The sequence below is a fragment of the Melanerpes formicivorus genome, unplaced genomic scaffold (genome assembly GCF_026170545.1).
Source record: "Melanerpes formicivorus ecotype bairdi unplaced genomic scaffold, bMelFor1.0.p_v2 SCAF_15, whole genome shotgun sequence".
In the NCBI taxonomy this organism is placed as follows: Eukaryota; Metazoa; Chordata; class Aves; order Piciformes; family Picidae; genus Melanerpes; species Melanerpes formicivorus.
This window is the reverse complement of record NW_027142367.1, coordinates 1,478,526-1,495,020: the sequence shown is the minus strand read 5'-3', so window position 1 is coordinate 1,495,020 and position 16,495 is coordinate 1,478,526.

Sequence of the window (16,495 nt, the reverse complement as noted above, 5' to 3'; positions counted from 1 at the left end):
CTGTCTCCTGGCTACAATCCCCCTTCTGGTAGTTGCAGAGAGCAATAAGGTCTCCCCTGAGCCTCCTCTTCTCCAGGCTAAACAATCCCAGCTCCCTCAGTCTCTCCTCGTAGGGCTTGTGCTCGAGGCCTCTCCTCAGCCTCATTGCCCTTCTCTGGACACGTTCAAGTGTCTCAATGTCCTTCCTAAACTGAGGCAAATCCCAACTGAGCTTGGTAACATATTGTGGAGCTTTATTCAAAATCCTTCTTTGGTCTCCCTTTGTACTCATGCAAAATTTTTGCATCCAAAATATCTAACAAGTCTGCTGCATTCTGTGTGAAGAGCTACATCCTTCGGTTTGTTTGCATCTGGCTCCTCTAAGCTTTGTTTTGTGACCTCAAGTTACAACAGATTATATAAAAGAAGATTGTTTGAAGTATATTTAAAAGTAAATGAAAATATTTTGAAGTTATGTAAAGCTATGCAGAGTTATGCTCCTGTGAAGATTAGGGAACTAGACTTCATGACCCTTATAGGTCCTTTCCAACTTGACATATTCTATAGTTCTATGATTCTATCAATGATGTACAATACTATTATCAATTTATATATCTATCTATATATGTGCAATAGTGTTATGTTTCTTTAAAAATCCTAAATTGAGTGAAACACTCAGGAGTGAGTGGGAAGTTGATCTAGTGTGGTGGATAACTGAGCCTGTGAAGTTAAGGAATTTAGTTAATACTGCAGTAAGAGCTGGCTTATCTGACTTTAAAGCCTTCTGGCTTGTGGAAGGAAGAGATCATTGGTGATGAAAGCCTGAGCAGATCGACCTTAAAGTTGTGGTCAATAGCTGTTTCCCCAGTAACAGTCATTTGTTACACTGTGTCCTGCTCTACCCAGTAATACTCAGTGTTCCCCAGAAGGAGATCCCTGACATACCTTGCTCATAACTTCGTTTTTATGCTATCACTTTGAATATCTGCCCTTATTTATCAAGACACAAGCATTACAAAAGGCCAATCCACAGTGAAAAATTGCAGTCTTCCAAAGGCTTTAAGATTGAGTATAAACTCATTACATCTCTCCATTCATGAGTCTGAGTGTCTGATTGAGATTTAACACATCTAAGTGCCAGGTTGTACATATTGGCCACAACAACCCCATGCAGCTACAGGCTGGGGTCAGAGTGGCTGGAGAGCAGACAGGCAGAAACGGACTTGGGGGTACTGGTTGACCATAGGCTGAACATGAGCCAGCAGTGTGCCCAGGTGGCCAAGAAGACCAATGGCATCCTGGCATGCATCAGGAACAGTGTTGCCAGCAGGAGCAGAGAAGTCCTTCTGCCCCTGTACACTGCACTGGATAGGCCACACCTTGAGTCCTGTGTCCAGTTCTGGGCCCCTCAGTTTAGGAAAAATGTTGAGCTGCTGGAAGGTGTCCAGAGAAGGGCAACAGAGCTGGTGAGGGGTTTGGAGCACAGCCCTGTGAGGAGAGGCTGAGGAAGCTCAGATTGTTTAGCCTGGAGAAGAGGAGGGTCAGTTGAGACCTTATTGCTGTGTACAACTACCTGAAGGGAGGTTGTAGCCAGGTGGGGGTTGGTCTCTTCTCCCAGGCAACCAGCATCAGAACAAGAAGACACAGTCTCAAGCTGCACCAGGGGAGGTTTGGGCTTGATGTGAGGAGAATGTTCTTCACAGAGAGAGTTGTTAGCTATTGGAAAGAGCTGTCCAGGGAGGTGGTGAAGTCACCATCAGTGAAGGTGTTTAGGAAGAGACTTGATGGGGAGCTTGGTCTCATGGTTTAATTGATTAGATAGGTTGGACTCAATGATCTCAAAGGTCTTTTCCAACCTGGTTAATTCTATTCTATTCTATTCTATTCTATTCTATTCTATTCTATTCTATTCTATTCTATTCTATTCTATTCTATTCTATTCTATTCTATTCTATTCTATTCTATTCTCACTCAGGAGATCTCCTGAGCATTGAAGCTTCCAGGTACTATTCTAGTCAATGGATACGACTTTAAGTATTTTATATAATTGACTAATGTATTTCCTTATGCCAATATATATGCTTTGGGTTTTTTCTTCCTAGGTGCTGTCAGTGAGGTTGTGCACCAATGGCTTTATTTCATTTCAGAGAGCAGCTCTACCAAGTACAGTTAAATGCTCAGTTCTGTGCTTATCTCTGTCCTCTTTGTATTCTTTGTTCCAGTCTGGAAAACACTGATTCCTCTTACACGTTCACTTTTATTTTGTCCCTGCATATTCCTTGTTTTTGTTTTATGTTGCTTTTAAGCCTAGTCCATAGTGGCACTGACAAGCAGAAAATAAGAGAAATCAAAACTTGTAATCAGATCTGAGTACATTCTGCAGGCTGGCAAATTTCAGCTCCTTATTCTGTTACCTGTAAGCCGGTTTTCAAAAGTATTTTTTTTTTTCTCTGTTCCATGTCTCTGAGGCCCATTATAATCTGATTTTACATTAGAGATTGTATAAACATTCCCAATACCCTGTCAGATTTGCCAAACTCAGGTCAGCTATGAATACTTCAGACATTTCTCCTTTTTTGATTTTACTTATGAAGGCAAATCATCTTGAGAAGAGCATAATTCTTTGTAGGAGTGGAGTACTTTCGGTATTCATGTCATGGCTTGTTCTTTTTCCATACATAGAATCATAGAGTAGAGTAGTGTAGAGTAGAGTAGAGTAGAGTAGAGTAGAATAGAATAGAATAGAATAGAATAGAATAGAATAGAATAGACCAGGTTGGAAGAGACCTTCAAGATCATCATGCCCAACCTATCATCCAACACCACCTAATCAACTAAACCACGCAACCGAGCACCCTATCAAGTCTCCTCCTGAGCACCTGCAGTGATGGTGACTTCACCACCTCCTCAGGCAGCCCATTCCAATGGGTAATCACTCTGTGTAAAACTTCCTCCTAACCTCTAGCCTAAACCTCCCCTGGTGCAGCTTGAGACTGTGTCCTCTTGTTCTGGTGCTGGTTGCCTGGGAGAAGAGACCAACCTCTGCCTGTCTACAACCTCCCTTAAGGTAGTTGTAGAGAGCAATAAGGTCACCCTTGAGTCTCCTCCTCTCCAGGCTAAGCAATCCTAGCTCCCTCAGCCTCTCCTCATAGGGCTTGAGTTCCAAACCCCTCACCAACTTTGTTGTCCTTCTCTGGACATGCTCCAGCAAGTCAACATTTTTCCTAAACTGAGGGGCCCAGAACTGGACACAGTACTCAAGGTGTGGCCTAACCAGTGCAGTGTACAGGGGCAGAATGACCTCCCTGCTCCTTCTGGCCACACTGTTGCTGATGCAGGCCAGGATACCATTGGCCCTCTTGGCCGCCTGGGCACACTGCAGGCTCATGTTCAACCTACCATCAACCAGTACCCCCAGGTCCCTCTCTGCCTGGCCACTGTCCAGCCACTCTGACCCCAGCCTGTAGCACTGCATGGGGTTGTTGTGGCCAGTGTGCAGAACCCAGCACTTGGATGTGTTCAATCTCATGCTGTTGGACTCTGCCCATCTGTCCAGCCTGTCGAGGTCTCTCTGCAAAGCCCCTCTACCCTCCAGCATAGAATCAATAAGGTTGGAAAAGACCTCAAAGATCAAGTCCAACCTGTCACCCAAAACCTCATGACTACTAAACCATGGCACCAAGTGCCAAGTCCACTCCCCTCTTGAATACCTCTAGGGATGGTGACTCCACCACTTCCCTGGGCAGCACATGTTAGGCTGGGGAGTGAAACATATGCGCTGGATCCTGTAAATATAATTTGTTTGTTTTCAATGTATGAACATAGTGTGAGAGACTAAAAATCTCATCTCTCCTGATGTGAGTCAACAACAATAAAACCACCTTTGCTGCTGGCCCAGACAATGAACCTAGGAAACTGTTATCGATACCTTCAGGAACATGCACAAGACAAGATCATCTCCACCCATCAGGTACCCTGGAAAGGGAGGATGGTGAGACAATGGATTCACCACCTGGGCCCTGATGTGTATTGGGTGTATGGGCAGGTAAATGGAGAAGGAGGAGGCGGAGGCCTCCCCCCCCCCCCCCCCCCCTTTCTCCAGACCCCTGTCCAAACATAAAGGAATACACAGGAAGATTTCCTGGGAAACAATACCTGGACACTTACCTAAGGACGATTTCCTGGGGGACAGTGCTTGGATGCATACCTAAGGACTAAAACGCTGTATAAAAAACTTGAGCAACTACTGGCTGAGGTGAAGGAAAACGCAGAAGAAGGAAAACACAGGAGAAGGAAAAGACCTGGAAAATGCTGCACTGAGAAGACAAACAAAGGGAATACCAGGAGAGAAAATGACAGAGACATCACCTGGAAGAAGCAGACCAAGAGGAACCTTCTCTCTGTGTCCTAAGTTCTGCCTGCTGCAGCTCATGGAGTTGAAGAGGCTGCCCAGAGGACCACATCTCTTCTACAGCTAAAGCTACAGCACTCTTCCTCTACAGACCCAACATCTCCTTTACATCCAGAGCTCCAGCACCTTTCCTCCACAGACTCAATCTGTCTTGGGGGGTGAAGGGTGTGGAAATATAATTTCTTTCTTCTCTCTCCCTCTTCTCTCTCTCACTCTCTATTCTCTCTTCCCTTCTGATCCATCCACTTTATTTGTGTAATAAATAGTCTAGATGTTGATATTTCAGATTGGTTTGTGCCTCTAATTTGATAACACAGGACTAGTCAAAAGAACTGAGTCTCTCTCCCTCTCTGGACCAAGACACATACCCACAGACCTTCATCGCTTTAGCTTTCCAAATTTGCACCTCCTTTTACCAAAAAAAATCTTACCTGAAAGAGCTCCAAGTGTCTGTTGCGTCTGTGTCAAGTTCTAGGTGCAGTAGTGTATTAAGAAGCTGTTGCATCTTGTCAGTTGACTTTTGTCTTGTTTCATGATGCTGATGCTTTCTCCCCTCTCCTCCACTCAACATGCTAGCTAATAATTATTGGTGGTGATTTATAAGCAGTCAATGTCAGACCATGAAATTAATATTACCTCAGGATGGAGCCAGGGTAAGAGCCTGGGCTTCAGCTGCTTCTAGTGTAGATTCATGTGCAGCTCACAAATGCAGCTCACAAACTGCCTTTGGAGAAGACGGACCACTTTGTCAAAAATCACTGACATTTCAGACCACACATGTGAGTGACTTTAAGAGCACAGGCAGTAATGACTGCGCCAGTCCACAGGCCAATAGTGTGTTAAGAGCTGTTCAAGACTTGTAATTAGATCAGTGTGAGGGTGTCAGGAAGTGATAGGACTAGGGGGAATGGAAAAAAATAATAGAATAGAATAGAATAGAATAGAATAGAATAGAATAGAATAGAATAGAATAGAATAGAATAGAATAGAATAGACCAGGTTGGAAGAGACCTTCAAGATCATCGCGTCCAACCTATCATCCAACACCACCTAATCAACTAAACCATGCAACCAAGCACCCTATCAAGTCTCTTCCTGAACACCTCCAGTGATGGCGATTCCACCACCTCCCCGGGCAGCCCATTCCAATGGGCAATCACTCTCTCTGTGTAAAACTTGGGTAGATTTCGACAGGATGTTAGGAAGAAGTTCTTCCCCATGAGGGTGGTAAGACACTGGAACAGGTGGCCCAGGGAGGTGGTAGAAGCCTCATCCCTGGAGGTTTTGAAGGCCAGGATGGATGTGGCTGTGAGCAACCTGCTGTAGTGTGAGGTGTCCCTCCCCAGGGCAGGGGGAGTGGAACTAGATGATCCTTGAGGTCCCTTCCAACCCTAACAATTCTATGATTCCATGATTCTAATGGAGATAAAGAGCCTCATCTTATCCAGTAGACCCTACTTTACACCTCTTTGAGCCAAATATAACACAGGCAAATAGAGTATTAGGCAGAAAGAGGAGACATCCATTCCTCCCCAAAAGAAAAACACAAAAAGGAATCACAATAAAGGTGTTTTGTTTTCCTGAACATTTTTTATCATGAACCATTATCTGCACAACTATGATCAGCACAATGGCTTTGATGAGACTCAGCCCACACAGTTTGTTCCTCCAGAGCAGAGTTTTCTGCCAGTTGCTGTATTCCTCACATCTCAGCCTAATAAAAGAAGACTGAATGAACTCTCATGATTGATGTAAATAAAGCCAAATGCTGCTACAAAAGAAATAAGATTCCAGCTGTTGTCAGTCACTGTTATTATAATGAAAGAAAATGTTCTCAGCAAACCTCCTACAAAATGTACTAAAGCCACAACTTTTCTCTCTCATTATTTTTTTTTTGTTTTGTTTTTAATAATTGCTGAGGAGAGCTACAATATTGAAAGCTTTAAAAGCAACCTTCAGAAACTCTGTCCAGACTTCTGTATAACAGAAATTATTTCAAAATATGTCTGACAGTGTCTGTATAGTCAGGTCCTTCATCTCCATGGGTGTTTTATATGGATTTTCAGGTAATGATAGGGCTAGGGTGAATGGAAAAACAATATAAATGGGTAGATTCAGATTGGATGTTGGGAAGAAGTTCTTCCCCATGAGGGTGGAGAGACACTGGCAAAGGTTGCCCAGGGAGGTGATAGAAGCCTCGTCCCTGGAGGTTTTGAAGGCCAGTCTGAATGTGGCTCTGAGCAACCTGCTGTAGTGTGAGGTATCAGAGTATCACAGCATCACAGCATCACCAAGGCTGGAAGAGACCTCAAAGATCATTGAGTCCAACCTGTCACCACAGACCTCATGACTAGACCATGGCACCAAGTGCCACAACCAATCCCCTCTTGAACACCTCCAGGGACGGTGACTCCACCACCTCCCTGGGCAGCACATTCCAATGGGCAATCACTCTCTCAGTGAAGAACTTTCTCCTCACCTCCAGCCTAAACTTCCCCTGGTGCAGCTTGAGACTGTGTCCCCTTGTTCTGGTGCTGATTTCCTAGGAGAAGAGACCAGCCTAGGAGAAGAGACCAACCCCTTCCTGGCTACAACCACCTTTCAGGTAGCTGTAGAGAGCAATGAAGGTCTCCCCTGAGCCTCCTCTTCTCCAGGCTAAACCACCCCAGCTCCCTCAGCCTCTCCTCACAGGGCTGTGCTCAAGGCCTCTCCCCAGCCTCATTGCCCTTCTCTGGACATGTTCAAGTGTCTCCACATCCTGCCTGAACTGAGGGGCTCAGTACTGGACACAGTACTCAAGGTGTGGCCTAACCAATGCAGAGTACAGGGGCACAATGACTTCCCTGCTCCTGCTGGCCACACTATTCCTAATGCAGGTCAGGATGCCGTTGGCTTTCTTGGCCATCTGGGCACACTGCTGGCTGGTGTCTCTGTCTATGGCAGTGGGGTTGGAACTAGATGATCCTTGAGGTCCCTTCCAGCCTTAAAAATTCTATGATTCTTTATAACATATATCATTATTACCTAGGCATTTTAGCTGTCTCTGTAGTGGTCAGATCAGATTCAACTAAGATTCCTATTACCAGTGGAAACTCAAACATGTGCTTCTGTGATTTGATTTAAAGAAAAGGAGGTAAAGTAACTGTAGAAGCTAGAATCCTTTAATTCAGTCCTAAAGCATGTTGTCAACTGGTTTCTACTAGCCTCTAGATTTAGTGTTGGTCATGAAGGATTTGACCACAGGGAAACTAATATCTGCTAATACTGTTACTAGCACATCACTTTTACTCATGTGTTATTTCACTTTCTGTTATCAGTGAAGTTGATAGCACTGTCTATTATTAAAATGGTGGATGGTGCCCTTGAAATTCCCCTCAGTTTCTCATAACTTTGTCAAGCTTTAATTGTTGCAGTTTGGATAAGGTGCCTGCTTTTCTAAGGTTTATTAAGATATTTATTTTCTATACATGCAAGCTCTTTTGAAAAACAATACCTTAGAAATGTAGGTTATTCCACATAGGTTTAAAACCAAGTTTTAAGTGTTTTTTCTTTAAGAATCAAGAGTTTTTATTTTATTTTCCTCATTACTTGGCTAGTGGGGTGAGACTGTTATGACATGGAAGTACAGGTAGAAAGGGACCTGGGGGGTACTGGTCGATAGGAGGCTGAACACGAGCCAGCAGTGTGCCCAGGTGGCCAACAAGGCCAATGGCATCCTGGCCTATATCAGGGACAGTGTGGCCAGGAGGAGCAGGGAAGTCATTCTGCCCCTGTACTCATCACTGCTTACACCACATCTTGAGTACTGTGTCAAGGTCTGGGCCCTTCAGTTCAAGAAAGATGTTGACTTGCTGGAAGGTGTCCAGAGAAGGGCAACAAAGCTGGGGAGGGGTCTGGAGCACAAGCCCTATGTGGAGAGGCTGAGGGAGCTGGGGTTGTCTAGCTTGGAGAAGAGGAGGCTCAGGGGAAACCTCATTGCCTTCTACAGCTGTCTGAAGGGAGGTTGTAGCCAGGTGGGGGTTGGTCTCTTCTCCCAGGCAACCAGCACCAGAACAAGAGGACACAGTCTCAAGCTGCATCAGGGGAGGTTTAGGCTGGATGTTAGGAAGAAGTTCTTCCCAGAAAGAGAGATTAGCCATTGGAATGTGCTGCCCAGGGAGGTGGTGAAGTCACCATCACTGGAGGTGTTTAGGAAGAGACTGGATGGGGTGCTTGGTGCCATGGTTTAGTTGGTTAGATGGTATTGGATGATAGACTTGATGCTCTTGAAGGTCTTTTCCAATCTGGTTAATTCTATTCTATTCTATTCTATTCTATTCTATTCTATTCTATTCTATTCTATTCTATTCTATTCTATTCTACATCTTGTATTTGTACAACAATAAATCTGTTCCAAAAGGACTGTTAATATAAGGTCATTGCTAATAGGTAAAATTCCCCAAACTTCCTACCCATGATGAGCACAATCCAGTGTGATGCCGTACAATGTCTGCCAGCAAGCACAGCTGTAAGCAGCAGTGCATTGGCCGCATTTGACCAACCATACTATGAGTATCAACACAGTTTCAGAGCTCTTCAGACTGTTGTGGTGAATCTCAAATGAAAAATCTATTTAATCTGAAAGCAAAGGTAAATTGCAATAAGATGTATGTATATTTTATATGTAATACTTCTGGCAGCGGTGTCTTCCGACACCACTGTAACTTATTTACTAAGTATATTTACAGGCTCTGTTATTGGGTTGTGGGTAATATATTCCACATACAAGGAGTATGAAGACAGTTAAACAATTTAAGCAAAATCATGAATTTCCAATGCAGTGATTTTGAATTGGAAAAAGAAGTGCCACAGTCTGTGGTTTCCCACCAGGGGGATTGTGTAGCAAATTAGTTAGGTACTCACAGCTTGCTACTTTTGTCTGGTATCTTTCCAGATGCTGTAGCTGTAATTCAAGCAGTTCCTGGTTTGGAGAGGGCTAAGGGGCCTCTCTCCTCTTGTGCCCAGTTCACAGGCTATATCTTTTCCTTGGCTTGGAGAAGGCTAAGGGGCCTCTCCTCATGCTCAGTTCACAGGCTGTAGCAGTGCAGCTCTTCTGGGATTCAGTTCTCTCAGGACTTTCTCCCTTTCTGCCTCCACCGCGGGGCTCTCCGTGTTGGTTGCCTCGGTCCAGGTACAAGGCCCAGCTGTAGTTTGCCTGCTAGGACAAGGTTTTCAGCTGCAACTCCAGCAGCATTTGGCTCTTGCTGCTTTCTTGGTGAGAACAAGGCAAATTGCCCACCATCTTGGCTGGTTTAAATACTGTCCAAAGGCAATCAATGTCCATTGGTACCAGAGAAACCTGATAGCTGAACCTGTAGGAGGGGCATATTCAAACACGGCCATGGGCACACACAGTTCAAAGGTGTGTTACAAGGTTAATTACATGTGCTGCATATTTACTTGGACCATCTGGACCCCAGGAAGTGTCCAGGTTTGCACATTCGCAAGGGCTTAGCCTATTGTCTGGGTTAGGGCTTGTTTTGGAATTTGTCTCTTCAGGGCAGAAACCAAGCCTGTGGAGAAAAGAGGAGTTTGTCAAGCTGCTTCTTGGGAGAGAGAAGAGGCTGGCAAGCAATAAAAGAGAATAGATATCATGAGTGGGAAGGGAAAAAGGTTGAGAATAAGGATCAATAGAGCTGAATGCGGATACAGTGAGGTCTTAGGATGAAGTGAGGACAAAGGAGATCGATGAACAAAGAAGCAGGGAAAAAAGATCCCAGAGTGCCCAACCCTAAAAGCAGAGAATGTTCTGAAAAACAATAGAAACCAAAGACTTGGAAGAAAATCACTTCTCAGACTAAATTAAGAACAACAAAGGTCAAGTCAGGTGACAGCTTTCTCATAGTGTTTGACAAGTTGGATATAGTTTTGACACTTATCCCTTTAAACATCATTGCACTATAAAATAAAGCACATCTGAAATAAGTTATTATGAATTACAGGTATAACTGTTATTTGAAATCTACAATAATCTAATATTTTGCAGTTGATAAAAACAAAATAAAATTCAAAGCACTCAAGTCAGAGCATTTCTCAAAATTATTTGCTTTCAATGCATTACATATTTATAAGATCAAAAAAGTCATACAGCATCAACTAGCTTGAGATTCAGTTTTCAGTTGCCTGGTGGCATGAAATTTTTCATGAATGAGGCTTCTTCTTCTGTACAATACCAGCCACAAAATTTGAGAGACATTCAGGATTTGGAAGAGGTGCAGTTAATGGGGAAAAAAAAATAAGGGAAAAAAAAGAAAGGCATTGCAGGAAGATGGTGCCACAACCAGCTGGCAGCCAGTCACTAGTGGTGTCCCCCAGGGATCAGTGCTGGGCCCCATGCTCTTTAATGTCTTTATTGAAGATCTGGATGAGGGCATTGAGTCCATCATCAGTAAGTTTGAAGATGACACCAAGCTGGGGGCAGAAGTTGGTCTGTTAGAGTGTAGGAGAGCTCTGCAGAGGGACCTTGACAGGCTAGAAAGATGGGCAGAGTCCAAGGGCATGAGACTTAACACATCTAAGTGCCAGGTTCTACAAATTGGCCACAACAACCCCATCCAGTGCTACAGGTTGGGGTCAGAGTAGCTGGAGGGCAGCCAGGCAGAAAGGGACCTGGGGGTACTGGTTAATAGTAGGCTGAACATGATCCTACAGAGTGCCCAGGTGGCCAGGATGGCATGTATCAGGAACAGTGTGGCCAGCAGGAGCAGGGAGGTCATTTTTCCCCTGTACTCAGCACTGGTTAGGCCACACCTTGAGTCCTGTGCCAGTTCTGGGTCCTTCAGTTTAGGAAAGATGTTGAGTTGCTGGAACATGTCCAGGGAAGAGCAATAAATCTGGGGAGGCATTTGGAGCACAAGCCCTATGTGGAGAGGCTGAGGGAGCTGAGGTTGCTTAGCCTGGAGAAGAGGAGGGTCAGAGGAGACCTTATTGCTGACTACAACTTCCTGAAGGGAGGCTGTAGCCAGGAGGGGGTTGGTCTCTTCTCCCTGAAAACCAGCACCAGAACAAGAGGACACAGTCTCAAGCTGTGCTGGGGGAGTTTAGGCTGGATGTTAGGAAGAAGTTCTTCATAGAAAGAGAGATTGGCCATTGGAATGTGCTGCCCAGGGAGGTGGTGGAGTCACCATCACTGGAGGTATTTAAAAAGAGACTGGATGAGGCACTTAGTGCTGTGGTTTAGTTGATCAGATGGTGTTGGATGATAGGTTGCACTTGATGATCCTAAAGGTCTTTTCCAACCTGGTTAATTCTATTCTATTCTATTCTATTCTATTCTATTCTATTCTATTCTATTCTATTCTATTCTATTCTATTCTATTCTATTCTATTCTATTCAAAATAAAATAATAAAAAGACACTGCAGAAAGCAAATCATATAGGTATTTCACAGGTGGTCTTTGTACTGTGATTCCTTCATTTTCTTGATATCTAACTTCATACACCAGAATCTTATTTGCAGAAAGAGTGGTAACTTTCAAATGCTGTTGAAATTCACACAGACTATCTTTTGATATGTTACCTACAGTAAATCCTTTCAGAAAGTAGGTCCAAGGTACTTCAGAGAAACCAAAATTAGTGGGTATTTTTTACTTTAATCTCCTTGCAGGAGGATTTCCCCTCTGTAAAGTGGTGATACTGATAAACTGATGCTAATGGGTGGCAAATGTTGCTGGAGTGCTGAACTGCACAACTTCAGCAGTTATATTTCAAGGAAGTTTTCGTTTCTGGACTGAATATGAAAGGGTAATTGCTTTCTTTCTGTGATCATAATTCTGTGGCAGAAAGTCATGTGAAGAATCACAAGCCTCTCACAGAAGAGACTTGAAAAATATTTTTAAACTACTGAACTCAAGGCACTTAATCTCTCCTGCTTACTGCAAGACACTGAATTTTTGAGACCAAACAGTGTAAACTTCAGCTGGCTTTATAGTCTTGGCTGTTTATAGAGCACTTATATTAACAATATCAAACAAACAAATACATAAATAAAGTAAAAATGTATAGGAGCTTCACAAACTTACCATAAAATGAATAAATTTACCAAAATATTAAGAATAGATATGTGGATCCATTACAGAATCATAGAATCAATGAGGTAGGAAAAGACCTCAAAGATCATCAAGTCCAACCTGTCACCCAACACCTCATGACCACTAAACCATGGCTCCAAGTGCTACATCCAATCCCCTCTTGAACACCTCCAGGGATGGTGACTCCACCACCTCCCTGGGCAGCCCATTCCAATGGCTAACAACTCTCTCAGTGAAGAGAGACTTTCTCCTCACCTTGAGCCTAAACTTCGCCGGTGCAGTTTGAGAACTCTTGTTCTGGTGCTGGTTGCCTGGGAGAAGAGACCAACCCCCTCCTGGCTACAACCTCCCTTCTGGTAGTTGTAGACAGCAAGGTCTCCCCTGAGCCTCCTCTTCTCCAGGCTAAGAAACCCCAGCTCCCTCAGCCTTTTCTCATAGGGATTGTGCTCCAAACCCCTCTCCAGCTTTGTTGCCCTTCTCTGGACACTTTCCAGCAACTCAACATCTTTCCTAAACTGAGGGGCCCAGAACTGGACACTGATTTCAAAGTGTGGCCTAACCAGTGCTGTGTACAGGGGCAGAATGACCTCCATGCTCCTGCTGGCCACACTGTTCCTGATGCAGGCCATGATGCCGTTGACCTTCTTGCCACCTGGGCACACTGCTGGGTTATGTTCAGCCAGCTGTCAATCAATACCCCCAGGTCCCTTTCTGCCTGGCTGCTCTCCAGCCACTGTGACCCCAGCCTGTAGCACTGCATGGGGTTGTTGTGGCCAAAGTGCAGCACCCAGCACGTGGACTTGTAATAATGATTAATCGTTCTCCATGAATGACTAATGCTTACACCTTTATCTTCCAATTATGTGCACACATGCATACAGGCAGAACTGAAAGTGTTCTGCAAGTAAAATATTTCACTTAAATAGGAGATAAGAATGGTTTGGCTCTCTAACAATGGGAAATTAGAGTCTGCTCTTTGAGCAAATGTAAACCTGAAATATGAGAAAACATTTAATGCATTGTATCCATAATAAATAGTTCTGTGAGTTGATTAAAAATAAAATAGATTATACCCTACGCTGTTGCCATTATTTTACTTCTTATTCTCCCTATGTAACTGTGGTAGTTTTAGGCTATGCCTTTAAAATTTTCCACAGATCTTGAACAGAAAGCAGTGGAATGTAAATCACTATTGGGTGTAAGAAGGAAAACAATGATAGTTCTAAACAACCCCATTGGAGAGGTATCTACCATAAGATTTAGTTTGCAAAACAATCTCTCTGTTTTAGCTTCTTTGGCTCTGGCTGATGCTTCTCCTGGCCTTACTGACCTTGGCTGCAGTGCTTTGTTGTGACTAGTATTAGGAAAAACTTCTCTGCTCTTTTGTCTTGTCTCTTTTTCTGTACAGGGGCATAGGGAGAGGAGCAGAGACAGCGAGGAGGGGGAGCTGTTGCAGCTCCCCTTGTCTTTGGCCAGGGGGGTCCTTGTGCTGTTTATTAATTGTAAATACCTGTAATGGTTGTAAATCTGTACATTTTGTGCATATTCATTGCATTCCAGTGTAGATTGTAGGTTTGCTTGTAAACACAGCTTTCACTTGCTTCCAACTGAGATGGTCTGGCAAAATTTAATGTTTGGGGGGGTGTGGAATTTCCAACCCACCACAGTAATGCATTAAAACTATCAATAATGATTCTGAGATTGTGTTTTCTGAAATTCTGATTTGAGTTTATTTGGCTTCTCAGTTGCACAGATTGCTGTGAGATACTGCTTAAAACTTTTCCAATGACAGTCCTATTTTCTACAGCAAGCAATGAAGCTTAATTGCTTCTGACTTAGCTCCCACCCGTTATCTTCTGTTGCATCTTTGTGGCTGCCATTAAAAAACTTGTTTCAGATTTGTGTCAGCACTTCTGGTACCCTGCAAAGATCAGTAATAATTTGGAGCAGCTGCCTTAATCTAGAACAGCAGTAAGGGCCCATTCTTCAACTTTCATCAGCTAGGAGGGGACTGTGTGGCAACAGCACTTGAGAAGTGTTTACCTCTCTTGGCATACTGAAGCACAGTGCTGTTAAATAGTCTCCCCATCATCTCCAGGGCTGGCTACTGTTGCAGCAGCGCTCAGAGAGTGGCACAGATTGCTAGCCCTTTCTGACATGAGTCCTGGAGGTGTTCAAAAGGGGATTGGACATGGCACATGGTGCCACGGTAATAGTCATGAGGTCTTCGGTGACAGGTTGGACTTGATGATCTCTGAGGTCTTTTCCAACCTTGTTGATTTCTGATTCTATGATTCAGCTATCCTGGTTGACTGAGTGGGAGGACAACACCCATCTCAGCTTATGCAGACTGCTCTCTGATAAAACTGCACAGGAACACCCTCGTTTGATCCTGCCTGCTCCTTTTCGAGAAATGCCATTTATTACTGTTGTTTGTTGGCTTATTGTGTGGTTTGAACAACAACCCAGAGATGCAGACTTGTTTGCATAAATGACTGAGCAGCCAAGGCAAAGGCAGAGTCTGCAGGCAGAAAATGCACAAAGTGATGAAATGACCTGCATACAATTCCAGAATAAGTCAAGGTCTGGGCCAGAATCAAGGTTGTCCATTACTTTTATTTATAGAATCATCAAATTGTTAGGGTTGGAAGGCACCTCAAGGATCATCCAGTTCCAGACCCCCTGCCATGGTCAGGGACACCTCACACTACAGCATGTTGCTCACAGCCACATCCATCCTGGCCTTCAAAACCTCCAGGGACAAGGCTTCTACCGCCTCCCTGGGCAACCTGTCAGTGTCTCACCACCCTCATGGGGAAGAACTTCTTCCTAACATCCAGTCTGAATCTACCCATTTCTATTTTTGTTCCATTCCCCCTAGTCCTATAATTACCTGACACCCTAATTACAACACTAATCACAACACTCTAATATTGGCTAGTTTAAGGGAATTTGGACATCTCTGTGATTTCTGTTGTAAAACTATAGCAGAGCAAAACAACGACAGCTCAATAAGTGTATCTAGAAAAAAAAGAAGTTTGCTAGGGCTAGCTGCTCTGTTTATACAATACCTATTGCAGTTATTGCCTGGGGAGACAGTGTTCCCAGTGTGGCAGAACAGATTCTGCATCAGATTCTACATATTTGACCTCTATGGTTGGCGGTTTTTCTGTGAAGTAAACACTGATGGAGAATATAGGGTACTTCTTCAAGAGCAAGACTTGAGACATTTTGTTTCCCTTTTAGGAGGGCTCTGTGTTTCTCCTTGAGCTCCTCAGTACAGTCCTGTTAACATTTTTGCTCATTAGGACACTGCCTATACCTAGTACAAGCAAAGCACAGTGCAAGTCCAAGCTGAAAGGCAGACTGTTCCATTCAAGCTGTGACTCACTACATCACCCTAGCAAATGCCAGGGAGGTAGGGACAGATTTACTGTTTTTTCAGGTACACTCTGAGGTCCATTCATACATGCAGAACATAAAGCAACCTCAGGGCAAATGAGACTTAGGGCCATTATTTCTGTTCACAACAGTCCCTTCAGGACTCATTTTTCAACTGACACTTTATGGACAGCCTGCATGTGACTCAGTGATTCTGAGGATGCCTTGCCAAGAAAAGAGGTCTTTGTAGTCACCTGAAAGGAGATTGTAGCCAGGTGGGGATTGGTCTCTTTTCTAAGGCAACCAGCACCAGAACAAGAGGACACAGTTTCAAGCTGCCCCAGGGGAAGTTTAGGCTCGAGGTGAGGAGAAGGTTCTTCATAGAAAGAGTTATTTGCCATTGGAATGGGCTGCCCAGGGAGGTGGTGGAGGTCCCTGGAGGTCCCTGGAGGTGTTCAAAAGAGGATTGGATGTGACACTTGAAGCCATGGTTTAGATAGTCATGAGGTGTTGGGTGATAGGTTGGACTGGATGATCTTTGAGGTCATTTCCAGCATTATTGATTCTATGATTCTATGATCTCACTGGGAACAAATAGAACTGTTGAAGAGCAAATCATCCTTGTTTGGCATACGTGTTTTGGTATGGCTCAGGT